The 17564-nt window shown below is 36.1% G+C and overlaps 1 protein-coding gene and 1 non-coding gene across 6 annotated transcripts in view; one reads left to right on the top strand and one right to left on the bottom strand.

Moving 5' to 3' along the window:
- The window catches only part of KMT2E (lysine methyltransferase 2E (inactive)), a 92579-nt gene that overhangs the window by 72289 nt on the left and 2726 nt on the right, over nucleotides 1-17564 (bottom strand). The gene's annotated exons all lie outside the window — the stretch shown is intronic.
- On the top strand, nucleotides 13978-14050 carry TRNAD-GUC (transfer RNA aspartic acid (anticodon GUC)). Its single transcript has one exon. It is a non-coding gene; the product is annotated as a tRNA-Asp (tRNA).

Here is a 17564-nt window from a genome sequence, read left to right as displayed (position 1 = left end):
CTACTACTAAACTCAATATCAAAATAGTAATGCTTCAGTTTTCACAATCTGCCACTTGTAATAATGGGTACTTATTCTCTTGAGACTTAGTTCCTTATCTGTAAATAGGAATAACCATAGAATTGTTTCAAAGATTGTGTGTGGCACTTGGTTAAGTGTTAGCTATGATAACCAGGTAACATTTCTAGGACTTAAATATTTAGGAAAAGTTCTTAAAGATGAATATTGGACCGTATGGTATCACCTATATGTGGAATCTAAAATATGATACATGTGAACTTATTTACAAAATAGAAACAGACTCATAGACATAGAAAACAAACTTATGGTTACCAGTGGGGAAAGATGGGAGGTGGGATAAATCAGGAGTTTGGTATTAGTAGATACAAAAACTACTATATATAAAAAAGATAAACAACAAGATCATACTGTATAGCACAGGGAAATATATTCAATAACCTGTAATAAGCTATAATGGAAAAGAAAAAAATGACGATTGGAGAATAATTCTCAGCTACTATACTTGTAAAAGTAAAATAAACTAATTAAGAATTTCTGATCTATTCTAGAGTCCATTCTTGTCAATAAAGGACAAAGGATACTTCTGTACTGGACTGCAGAATGTGATAGAACTAGTTTCACTACTTTAGCCAACAGCCAGATCTCTTTATTATAAACTCAATTATTGTCTTAAAATACAAATCTATACTGAATCATGGTTAGTAATATGTCATCCAGACTGTGAAATCATTTTTACAGAATTTTTGTCAAAACAAGATTGGCTCTATTAAGGTTAAATTCTTTAAAGAATAAGCCAATGGCAACCTTCACGATCTTACCCAAAAAGCACCAAATTACTCCTTTACAGTTAAGAATGAAGCACTTTCCCAAATCGCCAGTATTTGGTAATACTCCATACTAGCTTACCTTGTGACCCAGTTTACCTGATCTCTAGCTTCCTAAAGATTTGATACTGGAATCAAAGTAAACTGAAGTATCAAGAACAACAACCTTGAAAAAAAAAAAAAATGAACACCAAGAGTGAGCCCTAGTGTCAACTACATACTTCGGTTGATAATGATGGGCCAATGCTGGTTCACTGAATGTAACAAGTGTAAGATAATGATGAGAAATGGTGATGGTGAATATGATACACTGAGCTACCTGTTTGGCATTATATAATGGGGGTACCACTCTTTCAAATAGGATTTAGAGAAGTTTTTCTAAACATCAATTTTCAACCTGCTAAAGTACTAGTATGCTCCTCCATCACCACCCCAAAACAACCGTGAATTAAAATAATTTCAATACTGAAGTTTTTTAATGCACCATGCTATTATTTTAAAATAGCATTTATCATCCCCCAAAGTGTTGGAGAACACTAAGCTCTAGTGTAAAATCTAGCAAAATGTGGCTTTTATGCAATTCAGTGATTATTTGGTTAGTCTCTGAGCATAAAATATACAATTTGTTTCCTATACACACACAATTTTTAGAATGAGTTTTTGTTCATACGTAAGTTTTTTTAAAAAAGTGATTTCATTCCAAATAGCTATCTATTCCCACATTCTACGTGCCACGTGGCCCACGACTATAAACCTTAGAATGCACTGCTTGATATACAAATGAGAAAATAAATCTCCAAATTTAAGAATCACGTCTTTCCAATTCTTTAAAAATCTTACTTTTATGTACAACAGTAATGAGTACTGTAAAGCCTAACACCACATACTTTTGTAAGTTCTAAAACTTACTTCAGTTACCAAAAAAAAATGTTGTCTACAGGAGCAATTTTTAAACTGTGTTTCCAATAGTCCCAACAGGATTAGGGATTGAGATAGTAAAAGAAAACAGGGAAGTTAACAAAAGAAATGAGAGACAACAAGTACAAATTTAAAAGAAAAAGTCTGAAGCTGCATGTTCTATGTGGTAGCTATCAAATGGGAAAATAATATTAAGTGGAACACTACTTAACAATATAAAGAAATCTGGAGTTCCCGCCATGGTGCAGTGGAAATGAATCTGACTAGGAACCATGAGGTTGCAGGTTTGATCCCTGGTCTTTCTCAGTGGGTTAAGGATCCTGCGTTGCTGTTAGCTGTGGTGTAGGTCGCAGATGAGGCTTGGATCTGGCATTGCTGTGGCTGTGGTGTAGGCCGGCAGCAACAGCTCCGATGAGACCCCTAGCCTGGGAACCTCCATATGCCGAGGGTGCGGTCCTAAAAAGACAAAAGACCAAAACAAACAAACAAACAAACACCAATATAAAGAAGCCAACTATGGATAATTCAACTTAAACAAATCTTAAGAAAACTGTGGAGTGAAAAAAAAGCCAGTCCCAAAAAATGTCACACATACTATATAATCTCATTTATCTAACATTCTTCAGTGGCAAAGTACAGAAAGAGAGAACAGATCAGTGTGGTAGTGAGAGAGCACCAGGGATCCTTGTGGTGAGGGACCTGTCCTATACCTTACCTGTTGTGATGAATATAGGAACCCATACATGCGCTAAGAATACAAAGAACTAAATACACAACACACACATACACAAATAAAACTGGGGAAATCTGAATCAAATCAATGTGAATATTGTAGTCCTATTGTACTACAGTTTTACAAGATGTTACCACTGAAGGAAACCAGAGAAAGGATTTCTATTATTTTTTACAACTGCATACAAATCCACAATTACCACAAAGTTTTAAAAAGTGACATTAAAATTGTTGCCTTCAAGCTTTTTTGAGTATTGATAGAAACTTTCCTACTTATGAAATATTACACAGAAATCTAATCATTTTTATTCTAGGATAAAAATAATAGTTTTAATCTCCTATGCTTTTCCCAGTGATTGCTAGTGTCAACTTTGTGTTGTGTTACAGAGGCCACCGTCAGTTAAAATGGGAGGTGGCCACAGTAATTAGTGATATTTACTAATGAGCATAGTAGGCATTTTTACATTATTTGCTATTGTCTGTGGTTAAAGAGATGGGCAGGAGAAATGTCTCTGCCTGCACATCCTCCCGCTTAAAAACCTAAGGATTCCTAAAGAATAGTTTGAAAATCACTGGCTAAAAGAAAATACTTACTGACTTAACGTGTGACATGAAAAACTTATTTCACTGGTGAATTCTCTCATCCAAAGGTAGGAAAAAAAAAAAAAAAAAAACCTTCCAAAAAGTAGTGTTAAAGACTGGTGTAAATAAAAATCAAACAACATCAACAAAAAAATCCTGGTTTTTTTTTAGTCACTCAACCTATATAGACTATCAGGATGGTTTTTTCTTGGTTTTTTAGCCTTCAAATCAGTATGTCACCACAAAAGGACATACTTTTTGACTGAAACAAAGTTCACAATAATTTTATTCTCACATTCTTTATTCTAACCTCAAGTAAAACAACGTCCTCACTCTTCAGGATTAACAAAGTATTCCTTCTATCATTAATTATTTCTTCCAGACTGAGAACTTAAATCCTCTCTTTTCTCTCTATAAAAACAATGTGCATCAAACCTAACTACTTAGATTTAAACAAATCTTTTTTTTTTTTTTTTGTACACCTACTCTCTACATTTTATTATCTCACACCTGGCTACCAGGATAATTTTCTAAGTGGTCTCTCTCCCTATTCTAACTTGATCTTTAAACCAGTGGTTCTCAAACACAGATCCACAAAATGCCACTTTTCATATATGCCTGGAGTTAGGATTTGAAAATAACTGTTTTGCAGGCCTCACCTGAGAGATTTTGATTCAGCAGGTCTGAGTTGTGGCCTGGATGTCTTTTTTTTTTTTTTTTTTAACTTACGGCAGTTGCTCCAGTGGTCTATTTCAGAACACTTGCTTAAACACTGAATATACTTCAAAGCCCACTAGTTCCCTAATTTTGCCCTCTTCAGAAAAGCATAACAGGAGTTCCTGTCATGGCACAGCAGAAACAAATCCAACAAGGAACCATGAGGTTGTAGGTTTGATCCCTGCATTCGCTTAGTGGGTTAAGGATCTGGTGTTGCCATGAGCTGTGGTGTAGGTCACAGACGAGGCTCAGATCTGGCGTTGCTGTGGCTGTGATGTAGGCCAGCAGCTGTAGCTCTGACTGGACCCCTAGCCTAGGAATCTCCATATGCCGTAAATGCGGCCCTAAAAAGCAAAAAAAAAAAAAAAAAAAAAGCATAACAGCTCACAGTAACAAGTTATGCTGCCTTGTTGCATATGCTAATATTCCAATATATATCTGCTGATTATGCCAGTCTTTTTGCTATTGTTGGCATATCCCTTGTTCATTCTCCTTCAAGTTTTCCAAAGTCATTTTCCTCTACTTACATCCATCACACCCAATAAATAAATATCTTATTAAACCTTCATGGATCGTTTAAATTACCAGTGCTTCCTTGAAGTCTTAACTTCCCAACTTTGATATCTCTGCTATAAAACTACCTTGGAGATCTCCAGAAGATCAACCTCCTGAGGACTGTTTCCTTATTTGCAAACAAAAATCTGACCAGGTTAACTCAAGAAACTGTTACAGGTATGAGACCTGTTATACACTAATCTCTTCCCTTCTTATCTCAAAGAATATATTGCTTATTTTTTTCACCACTGGTTTATATTTTGACGCACTTTTTGGAAACAAGGCTTAGATGTACAGCTTCCACAATTACATCATCTGCTTCAATCTATAGTAAGAATTGAGAAATTTATATATTAGCTCTCAAAGCCTAGAACACAGTGGCTAAGATACCACCTAAGTTACTCTTGATCAAACCACACTTTCCCTCTCTCTAGCCCAATCCTCTCTTCTCCTTTTAGATGAACACGAACATATCTTAAAAACAAAAAACAAAAACCTGCCGCTAAAGAATGAAGATTGATTTCATTCTGGAAGCTTTTGTTTTTAATTACTTATTCCCCTTATTACTCTAAAATCTAGTTGTCCTTTAAGTCTCAATCCTCCCCATTATTAGTCTCCATCAACCATGGATTTTACCATTCATTCTTGATTTCCTATTCCTAGTCACCTATAGGATATGTCTCTATTCAAATATCTGCCATCGCTGTAAAAACCAAACTTTCAAGCTGAGTCTTTTTCACACACTTTCTTCCACTCCATCTTATTAGTACCCTATTCTCCCAGTTCTTTTTTTAATCCTTCTTTTCTCTAGTCTATTACATTTGGTCACCCAGTCGTTTGTGCCTCCATAGTGTTTCAGATTCACTCTTTGTCAGTTTCCATGGTCCCCACCACCATCTTCATCATGTGAATAATTTCCAACAATCCACAACCCTTCCAGCTTGTCAACATCAAGTTCTGAGTACCTTGTCTCCAAAACTGGAGGAAATCTTAAGTGTTAAGATTCCCCCCCACCAAGATTATGGCAACTATTGCATTATTTCAAAATACAACAAAATTAATTCAAATCCATTCAACATACTTACTGAGCATATACATACTATGCTCTGGATACTACTCTAGGTGCTGAGGAAGGAGCAGTGAACAAAAATAAGCTGCCCTGGAGTTCCCGTCGTGGCGCAGTGGTTAACGAATCCGACTAGGAACCATGAGGTTGCGGGTTCGGTCCCTGCCCTTGCTCAGTGGGTTAACGATCCGGCGTTGCCGTGAGCTGTGGTGTAGGTTGCAGACGCGGCTCGGATCCCACGTTGCTGTGGCTCTGGCGTAGGCCGGTGGCTACAGCTCCGATTCAACCCCTAGCCTGGGAGCCTCCATATGCCGCGGGAGCAGCCCAAGAAATAGCAACAACAACAACAACAACAAAAAAGGCAAAAGACAAAAAAAATAAAAAAAACAAGCTGCCCTTAAGACACCTGAAATGAGCTAGGGCAATCTAGGGCAATCAAGGGTATTTTAGAGTAGTTTTCTTTCTTTCTTTCTGGCCGCACTTACAGCATGTGGAAGTTCCCTGGCCAGGGACTGAACCTGTACCACAGCAATGACTAGAGCTGCAGCAGTGATAATGCCAGATATTTAACCCTCTCTAGGCTACCAGGGAATTCCTAGAGTAGCTTTCTTATGTAGCTGCCTTGGGTTAATAATTGGTACATTCTCATTACCTTGCCAAGAATTAGTCCTTTATAAGGCTCAATGGAAAGTTATGATGATTTTCAAATGAATTAAAATAAAAAAAATTTTGGCCACACCTATGGCATGAAAATCTCCCAGGCCAGGGATCAAAACTGTGCCACAGCAGCAACATTAGATCCTTAAACTGCTGAGTCACCAGGGAACTCTTGAGCCTCAAATTCTTGATCAGTCACTCTTTAACCCTCAGTCTCTCTAGGCCTCTCATGAAAAATGGGTACAAGATCTACCTTGCAGAGAAAATAAGATATATAAACACACTGTAGATATTTATGGATGTTAGTGTCTTGCCTCAGAATTAAAGCCTCGAAATTTGTATTTTCCAATCCAATGATAATTTATTCAATTCCAATCACAATACTTTTGACTACTGAGGCCACTCTAATGGTTAAAGAACAGCGGCTTTATAACTGTAAAATTCTGAAAAATTGTCTTAATATTCCACATGCATCTAAAATATTTACTATAAAAATCTTAAGTCTAAAATAAGAATACTTTAATTTCTAAGTATTTAACAACCTACAAAATCAACAAGAGGCCAAAATGAATTAAAAAAGGAAAAGCACTTTCCACATTTAAACTGTCTAGTTTTACAAAATTTTTCCAAGTCCTCTGATCCCAAGACTTAACAGTATTCAAAGATCACTAACACAATATTGTAAGTCAACCATACTTCAGTAAAATTAAAATTTAAAAAACTAACAATATTTTAAGTCAACTATACTCCAGTAAAATTAAATTTAAAAAACCAACAAAGATCAACTTCTTCCTCTTCATACATCAACATAAAAACAAAAACCTAGAAATAGAAGGACTACTATATTACAAATAGAGAACTGAAACTTAGAGAAAAAAAAACTATGCATCTTACTCTCAAAAATGAATTACGGCATTAGTAGATCTAAGTTTCTACTAGGAAAACTTTTAAAGGCATCACTGATAAATTTTATAATAAAGAAAAACATCACGAATGACATTCATAAATACAATAATGCTAGTGATGAGTATATCTGCTTTCAAACTTTATTGTAAAGACCTTTATGTGAAGAGATTATATATAAATTAAAAATAATCCACATTACTGAGCTGATTGGCCACTCTTATAAAAGGCCTTTTTTTTTTTTTTTTTTTTGTCTTTTTAAGCCTGCACCTGAGGCACATGGAGGTTCCAAGGTTAGGGGTCAAATTGGATCTGCAGCTGCCGGCCTACACCACAACTCACAACCACGCCAGATCCTTAAACCACTGAGGGAGGCCAGGGATCGAACCTACGTCCTCATGGATACTAGTCAGATTCATTTTCGCTGAGCCATAAGGCGAACTCATAAAAGACATTTGAACATGGAGAAAGAAACTGTGAAGCTGCGGAATGAACTAGAAAGTCTTTCCACCAATCTGTAATGAACCATTTACTTTAGGACCTAAGAAGCATATAAACTTGAAAATTCTTTTAAATAATAGTTTAGGGTATACTAGCAGAATGCCTTTTAAAATCTCTTCTCTCACTCTAGAGTAAAAAAAAAAATTTTTTTTTTTTTTTTAGGGCCGTACCTGCAGCACATGAAGGTTCCCAGGCTAGGGGTTGAATAAGAGCTGCAGCTGCAGGCCCATACCACAACCACAGCTTCAACAGATCCAAGTCACGTCTGCAACCTACACTGCAATGCCAGATCCCCAACCCATTGAGCAAGGCCAGGGATTGAATCCGTGCCCTCATGGATACTAGTCAGATTCGTTTCCACTGAGCACAATGGGAACTCCTAGATTAAATTTAAATGATACATATCACAGCTTCTCAGATACTCCCAAAGTGATTACACAATAAAAGTACACTTTGTTTTGGCACAACCATATCCTGTCTATAAAATCTGCCAGTTTTAACACGGAATTAAAAAATCAAGCAGGAGTTCCCGTCATGGCTCAGTGGTTAACGAATCTGACTAGCACCCATGAGGATGCAGGTTCAATCCCTGGTTTTGCTCAGTGGGTTAAGGATCCACCATTGCTGTGAGCTGTGGTGTAGGATGCAGACATGGCTCAGATCCTGTGTTGCTATGGCTGGCAACTACAGCTCTGATTTGACCCCTGTAGGAACCTCCATATGCCGCAGGTGTGGCCCTAAAAAAAGCCAAAAAAAAAAAAAAATCAAGCAATGACTATGTTAACATGTAACTAATAGGTTACTACTAACATACAGCAACTTGGTTACAATACTCCAAACAATTACAGGGTAAAATTTGAAAACCACACAGATTGATCCCAGAGATATTAGCCAACACAATCATCAGCTACTTCCCCTTAGGGAAGGTATGTACAAAAATCAGCAAGATAAAATTAGTAGCATAGCTACCATGATGGTTTCAAGCAGCACTGGTGGTACAGTGGTGAGCATGGCTGCTTTCCATAATGCTTTCACAGATAGGGCATTCAACTATTTGCCACTAAATGAATCCAGTTTATAATACTATCATCGTTAGAAAGACCCTAAAGAAAAATACAATTTATTATTACTATCTGGCTGTTCCTGTAGCATGTGGAAGCTCCTGGCAGGTATTGCATCCACATCACAGCAGTGACTTGAGTCATAGGAGCAACACCAGATCCTTAACCTGCTAAGCCACCAGAGAACTCTAAGAAGAGTTAAATTTAAATCTCACAAGAAAACAAAGGCTATTGGATTTTAACGTGTCAACATATCTGTTAAATTTCAGAGACAAAAGAAATGTCACTTCATTTAGGTATGCTCCTATAAGCCCTACTTGGACAAACTAGAGTCTGATTCTGATAGAACATTTTTAGACACAGACCTATCTTAGATCTAGACACAGACAGACCTATCTTATGTCCAAGATACTCAATGAAAAATATAAAGTTACAGAATACAGTAAGATCCACCCCCTTTTGGATTAAACAGAAATCTGGATATAAAATAGGGACTAGAAGTTGAGAGTGACAAATATATATTATAAGTTCTCTATTTTTCTTTAAAATCATTCATTAACACTTTGATGTCAAGCCAAAATATGTTTTGAAAATGGCTCCCCTAATTTGAATTCTGGGTTCTCATTCTCACATGAACTATATCTATAATGCACTGTGTATGGTTTTGGCTTTGGATTGTTCCAAGGTAAGAAATCACCTAGACACTTGTGAAGCAATCTGAATGAAGAATTCGTTCTAGATTTTTATTATTTTTCCACATAATCTTTCAGTTGTCTTACCAATACCTCACTTGACAACAATTTCCTTCAGCAATTAATTTACTCTTATCAAGTTTTCCCAAGCATTTAACTTCGTTCTCATTTAAACAAATCTCTCTTCACACTGACTTATCACTGGCTTACATAATATCTAATTAATATAAACACAATACAAATACAATGGGATTAGCCAATCTGGGAACAAATATGACTATTTTGAGCATTCAAATCAACTGGTGGAAACAGCACAGAGTAGTTTACATCAATCGACATGCAACCAGCATTAGTAGTTTTTAAAAAGGAATATTAATCCTGACGCTTGGTTAAATGAAAGTTAAAGAAACTTCTACAGCATCTACATAAAACACTTCAGGAAAAATATAGAAGCTATAAATAGTGATCACCTCATCATAAGAGAGAAACTTGGGATGGGGGTCAGGTCACTTTTTTTCCTGAAACAATTACAGCAGAAACAGCATATAGAACATACTAAGAATTTTATACACATTAACTTACAGAAATCTCAAAACAGCTCTATTATCACCTATACTTCTAGGCAGAAAAAAAAAAAAGTCCTCTGTAAGATAGGGTGATTATTATGTCCCTTTTGCAGAACAACAACCTGAGACACAAAAAGGTAAGTAACTTGCCCAAGGTCACATAGCAGTACAACCTAGTTTAAGTACAGTCAAATCAAAGTAGTGTGGTTCTGCAGTTTCCATTCTTCAGCCCTCTGCAATACTGCCTTTAAACAAGTACTGTTTGAGGGTGTTTTTTTTTTAGGGCCGCACCCGCAGCATATGGAAGTTCCCAGGTAAGGGTTGTGCCTACGCTACAGTCACAGCAATGCCAGAACCTAGCTGCATCTGTGACCTACACCACGGCTCAAGGCAATGCCGGATCCTTAATCCACTGAGAGAGGCCAGTGACTGAACCTGAATCCTCATGGATACCAGTTAGGTTCGTTGACCACTGAGTCACAAAGGGAACTCCTGAGTTCTTTTAAAAAGCGCATATTACCTTCATAATCTTAAGATTTTTAGGGGGTAAACAAACATGTCCAAGTGTAACTATACAGAAGAAATTTTCCAGTGGCTGTCCCATAAAAGTTATACTCATAAAAAAATAAAATAAAATAAAAAGTCATCCTCTTTTATCCTGACATTCAAGACTCATCACAGGGAGTTCCCTGGTAGCCTAGCAGCTAAGGATTTGGCATTGTCACTACTATGGCTTGGGTTGGATCCCTAGCCCAGGAACTTCCCCATGCCACAAGTGTGACCAAAAAAAAAAAAAGACTCATCACAACTTGATCCTAATTGGTATTGCTATAATTCCAATCCAAGACTCTTCAGGGAACCAAAAGATCATCTTGAATTAGGATGTATAGAAGTATTAAACATAGAGTATGTCATATGATATTACATAAGGACCAGTACTCCCTCTTTCAGAGATTCCAAAAGCCTGGCTTCTCAAGAGAAAAGTCAGCATGATTTCTTATCCTTTTGAACTTTTCTACAAAAAGCATGTATTTCTTTAATTAAAAGGTATCAAAAGTCCAAGAGTTCACTAGAGGCTCAGCAAGTTAGGGATCTGGTGTTGTCATTGCTAAGGCTGTTACTGCTGTGGTGCATGTTCAGTCCTTGGCCTGGAACTTCCACATGCCACAAGCACAGCCCCAAAAAACCCAGTAATAACAATAACAACAAAACAAACAAAAAACCCAAATCATATGCTACTTTGTCCTAAGAGTTATAGATGTTTGATGCTCTGCTGTATTACCATCTCACCAACCCCTTTTTAAAAAGTACTGACTTGAATATATGTTAAAAAAGAACTTGTCTCAATGATTTCAGAAAAAAATATTTTACTTCAAAAAAATTACTTGAAGTTCTTCCCTTTTAGTAGAGAAGGGAAATTGCACCATAATTAAAATACATATCTTCAGCCTTGTTTTAGAAATCAAACTGCTAGCATTGGTAGCAAATCATAAACCTAAGCAACTGTAATACAAGGCTTATTTAACAATAATTCTAAAAACTAAACGAGGAACTGGAAGGAATTCCCACTGGGGGACCACAGGATCAGTGGCGCCTTGGGAGCCCAAGGTCACAGGTTGGACCCCCAGCCCGGCACAGCGAGTTAAGGATCTGGAGTTGCCACAGCTGTGGCTTAGGTCGTGACTGCAGCACAGATTTGATCCCTGCCCAAGGAATTCCATATGCCATGGGGCAGACAAAAATGGAGGGAAAAAAATAATAATCTACTTAAGTTCTGGGTGCTGAATTTCAAATTAGAGCAGACTCAAGCAACTACGTTAAATCCCATTTGAGTGAAAAACTGTGCAGAAATAGCATCTGACATTATCTTAATTATATACACTTCTCCTCCTTAAAATTTCATGTATTGTTATTGAAAACACAAACTGTATGCATTTCAGAAAAACCAGAAGCGGAAAGAAACTTCACACAATCCCAATAATCCATTAACAAACCCTGCAAAAAACTTGGGTAAATGTGCAATCACAGTAAAAACTTAAGCAAGAATCAATAGACACTACATCTAGCAGAGGAAAGTCTGACAAGGAATATTTATACAATCTCAAACTATCTTCCCCAAATTACTTAATAATAGCAACATGAGAAACAGTAACTATACAAAGGAGAAACTACTCAATACCTTAACCAAGCAAAATGAACATACTAGTAATGGGCAAACATCAGCTGCCTCCAGATGATAGAGACATACATACTACTTATCTAGTATTCCAGTCAGAAAAGAAAAATCTGATTTTTTTTTTAAAGGGCCAGAGCATGTGTAAGTTCCCAGGCTATGGGTCGAATTGGAGCTGTAGGTGCCAGCCTACACTACAGCCACAGCAACTCAGGATCCTTAACCCACTGAGCGAGGCCAGGGATTGAGCCCACATCCTCATGGATACTAGTTGGGTTTGTAACTGCTGAGCCACAATGGGAGCTCCAAAATCTGAATTTAATTATGAAGAAACCTTAGACAAACCCAAATTGAAGGGCACTGTATAAATAACAACTCTGTCAATGTCATGACAAAAGAAAGACTGAGGAACTCTCTTCCAGACTGAAGGATCCTGGATTGGCTACTTGGCCGGAAAAAAAAGCTAATAAAGGGCATACCTGGGACAATAATGAAAATGGAATATGGACAATAATATAGATAAAAGTATTACATCAATGTTACATTTCTTGAATTTAACCACTCTGGTTATCTAAGAAAAGATGCTTGCTCTTAGGACATGCATAATTAAGTATTAAGGACTCAAAGAGGACATGATGTATATGCTTTATACTCTCAAATGACTCTGAGAAAAATTTCTCAACAAGTACAGACAGAAGAGAAAAACAAATGTGACAAAATGTTAAAAATCAGGAGATCTAGGTGAAGGATATGAGGGAAGTTTGGGACTATTCATTTGCTTGTAAATTTGAAATTCTTTCAAAAAAAATTTTTTTTTCCCGCATTCCTCAACATAATACACACACACATATATATTTACATTTTTAAATTTAAAAATAGAATCATCAGTTAAATAATTATTTCATTTTTTAGAGGCCCTCTCAGGTAGAAATATCTCTGGGAAAAAGGCAACTATTTTCAGATGAATTAGAGGTGTTTTTCTATTGCTCTCCATCCAAGAAACTTCCCCCCAACCCCCAAACACACCATAAATATTCACTGCTCTATCATCTCCTTAACCAGTCACCACTAATTAAAGGGATCAAGATGGAGAATAGTGGCTCTCTGACACTTTGCCAATTCCTGTGAGGCCCAACTGTACTTTCTTCAAATAAGTTCTGTGAGATTTCCCTACAGCCTTATAGCCTTACAGCCAGCCTTACTTTAGCTAGCTGGAGCTGATTTCTGTTCCCTCCTTGCATCCAAACAAATCCTAAAACAGTAGGCTTTTGTGAAAGAGAAATAAATAGTGCAAGGGCAACAGTAGCTACTAATATTAATCTTTTGTCTGTGCTTCAAAAATAGTGTTTAGGTTGGGGCTTAATGCTAATATGTAATAAGGCTGTGTCAATTCAACCAATTATGCAGTTTCATTTAAAGAGAAAAGCAAATAATTCTAAAATCTTACTTCCTCAAGAAGAGTTACTATGTATCAGACCAACCTCAGACTCCCATCACTTTATGACTACTAAAACACCAGTTCTAACCATCTAAATTGGTAACATCAAGAATCTTTCCATCTTTGCCACATGATTAAAGAGGAAATGGGCTTTCAAATTCCTGAAATGTATCTCTTTAAGTGAGGTACAAAAATAAGAGGAATTCAAGAGGTCTCTATAAAATCAGAAGTAGAAACTATGACTTATCATTCTACAAAATAAGAAAAAATAGAAGAGTGTATCTTTCTCAAATATAGTTTCCTGATAGATGAAATTTAAAAAAAAATAAATAAATAAATCTGTGCTTTCACCAACATCCTAAGTGATAATGGTTAATTATTTTCACCACATTCCTCACTTTTGCCAAAAACCAACACTGGCTTTACCTAATTCTCAAACAGTGAGAAAAAATGGAAAACATATTTAATCTTTAAACTTACTTAACTCTAAAGTTTAAATTTACTTAGTTTAAATTAATTTATCAGGGTAAATTCTGTTCAAGTCTTTAAATATAAATTATGTTTCAGGAGTTCCCCGGTGGCCCAGTGGTTAAAGACTCAGCATTGTCACTGCTGTGACTCAGGTTCAATCCCTGGCTGGGGAACTTCTGCATACTGTGGGTGTAGCCAAATAAGTAAATAAACAACGATTTAAATACCCTTAGAAAGTGAAAGTCATCAGATAAAAATTTTAAAAATTTTTTTCTGGCATCAGATAAAATGTTAGGTAACATAATTATGTAAATTTGAAAGTATAAATACTCCAAACTAAAACTAACTCAATCCTACTGTTACATTACTTAGCTTCTACCATAGGCTCAGGCCTTAAATGCTGCACCCATGCTGGCTAGAACACAGGTGTGATTACTCAATATTATCTTTCTCAGTAATAAACTTCAGGATCAAGAACGTTTACTCCTTGGAATAACTCTAAATTGAGCAATCTTCTAAGAGTTGCTAGAAAATTCTCTCTTCTCCAACTGTATAAAAATAAAGCTGCACATTATCATTTTGTTTCTCATGGTGAACTGCATATAGGTCCTTCCTTAAAATTAAATTTCACATTTGAGATAGTTTTAAAATGCAAGAGAAAATTGGGAGTTCCTGTCATGGCACAGCAGAAACGAATCCGACTACGAACCATGAGGTTATGGGTTCGATCCCTGGCCTTGCTCAGTGGGTTAAGGACCCAGCGTTGCCATGAGCTGTGGTGTAAGCGGCAGATGCGGCTCGGATCTGGCTTTGCTGTGGCTGTGGTGCAAGCTGGCAGCTACAGCTCTGATTAGACCCCTAGCCTGGGAACCGCCATATGCCACATGTGCGGCCCTAAAAAGCAAAAAGACAAAAAAAAAATTTTTAAATGTTGTGTAAGTCATTGATTATTTACTCATTAAATTATATACCAATTATTTGGTCATTAAAAGCCTGTTCTGATGGCATCTTAATGCAAAACATCAAAAAAGGATTCTGTGATTGACCAGTTGCATTGAAAATGTCTAACGTCCCAAAAATCTCTGGTAAACATAACCAAATCGGATTTTTGATAAAGCTGTAAAATTCACCTTACAAATATGGCTCCACTATACAGTTTAAAATAAAACGTGATTTATGAGCTGTCCACAGGGAAAAAAAGAACTAATTTCACATCAATCGAAAAGATACATCAAGTGATACATAAGAACAACTATTTTCTTGATTTAAGTAAAAAGAATCCTAATTATCAATAGTTAATAATAACTTCCCTTCCTTAAAAACATTTAAGAACACAAAGAAGATCTAATTAACTTAGCCAGGGTCGCTATCATTTGATTTTTAATGCGGCACTCAGGATAAATGCTCACAATAACCAAAACTAATTTCTTTTGGTTAACACTTACCTCTTTATAAAACACTCGTTAAACCACAATGGCAAGATCATTACAATTAAATATTGTCTACTTCAAAATCAGTGCACTAAAAACAATTTTCAACTACATATATTGCTCTTTCATATAAAATAAGTTTTTAAGTAATATAAAAATATTATCCTTTCAATATTAACAAAGAAATGAGGCTCCTTCAACACTTGTACATTACAAAAAAGACAGTAAAAAAGAGCCAGTGAGCCACTCCAGTTTTAAATTCAGCCTACAAACTGGGTAACATTTACACAGCAAAATCTCAACTAATATCTGTCTTGTTATTTTGCCAGTCAACAAACAAAGATAATTCTACCAGAAAGTAAAAATAATTCTATATTCACCATCAAAAAGTCCCACTGAATTCAAGTATTTAATATTTATTCTAACACATTACAAGGAAAGTCTCTGATCACCCTTAATATTCGAGATGCAAATGTGTTTGCTTAAACAAAAGCTTTAAATTCAACAAGTAACTGAGCACCTACTATTTGCTAAGAATGAATCCTTTGGAGATAGAAGTTAATATACATTATTAAAATATTGTAAAAAAATAAACATAGTATCTCTTAAGAAAATTTCAGACCATTGTTCCTTAAACAGTTTTTGATAGCCCTTCAAAGTCCTGTTGGTTTCATTCACCACTTATTTATTTTTTTCTTTTAGGTCTGTACCTAAGGCACATGGAGGTTCCCAGGCTACAGGTCTAAACGGAGCTACAGCTATTGGCCTACACCACAGCTCACAGCAACGCCAGATCCTTAATCCACTGAGGGAGGCCAGGGATCGAACCTGAAACCTCAGGGTTCCTAGTTGGATTCGTTTCTGCTGTGCCACAACAGGAACTCCTCATTCACTACTTTAAACACACAATGGTAATGGCGCATCCTAAGTCCCCGAAGTAACTTTCAGAAAAGCAGAACTGTAGGGATTTACATAATACACTTTAAAAAACTAAAACCAAAAGTTTCTTCAAGAACTTTATGCATAAAATGGATGCATTATTTTTAGAAATAAGAAACCAATTTATGAAATTATAATTTCAGTAAGACCACTAAAGTATGTACTGAGGGGAAGAGTTTCTCCTAACTTATTAATTGGCTTATCACCTCACTTCATTTTTAAGTTCAAAAAAATCCCAGAATTTACTGTGGTATATATGGTAAAAATTCTCTGGCTCAAACCTGTGAGTAAAACAGACAAGCCAAAATTGAAGACGACCTAGTTATCAGAGGCCTGGAGTTGAAGAGAAATGAGAAGCCCTGTAAAGAAAAGGTTCTAAACCTAAACTGAGATCAAAGGGATCCTATAACTTATACAGACAACAAAAGGGAAGCATGATCAAAATGTGGTCTCTGAAAGTAAAATTTGCTCTCCAATTACATTACGATTTTCTACAAATCCACTTAAACAGATAAACAACTAATCTCTCAAACTCAGCTATCCTAAGAGCAAAGACTATTTGACTAGTTTTGCCCCAAGGGGCCAAATGTTTCAAAACTCTCTGGGAACCAAAATTATGCCTCACCGTTTAATAAATTTGCCTTGACAATCCAAAACATAGTCAATTGGAGTATAGATGAATAAAAACTGAGTATTTATAGCAATGTTAATTACACAGTACAATACCCAAAAAATAAATAAAAAGCCAGTCTCATAGGAACCAAAACATCAAAACAAACAAAAAGAAACAAACCTCAAAGCAATGAACCAGGCCAGTATGAAGAAAGCTCCTATGAGTGAAAGCAGCTTCTCTTATAATTTCTAGCTTGATACTATGTGTCTGAGCCAAATAAATCCAAATGCCTTATGTGTCTAGACTTGATCAAGGTCACTATCAACACAAACATGGGTACAGACAGTGCTGACTGTATGACTGTAAGTATGACTACAATACACTAAATTTTCCTAAGAGTATCATGATTTTCTACATTAGGTCATAAGTTTAAAGTTCCAACCTTTCGAAACACAGATCTTAACCACTTAGTCTATAAAACAAATGTACCACCTTTACATCAGCAGTTAAGGATCTGGATTACATGCTCACTCAGAGCATGATAAAAATGAGTATGGACCCCAAATCCCTACCCAAACTCTCCCCCTATCCACCAACATTTCAACTTAATAATTTCAAAGATTCTAAGTAAGGTTATGTACTCAGTCTTACATGATGAAACTTCCTAAGCCAGTAATTTCTACAATTATTTTGTAAATTAGAAAT

The sequence above is a fragment of the Phacochoerus africanus genome, chromosome 11 (genome assembly GCF_016906955.1).
Source record: "Phacochoerus africanus isolate WHEZ1 chromosome 11, ROS_Pafr_v1, whole genome shotgun sequence".
Lineage (NCBI taxonomy): Eukaryota > Metazoa > Chordata > Mammalia > Artiodactyla > Suidae > Phacochoerus > Phacochoerus africanus.
The sequence above is the reverse complement of the archived record's forward strand: the minus strand, read 5'-3'. Positions and strand labels throughout refer to the sequence as shown.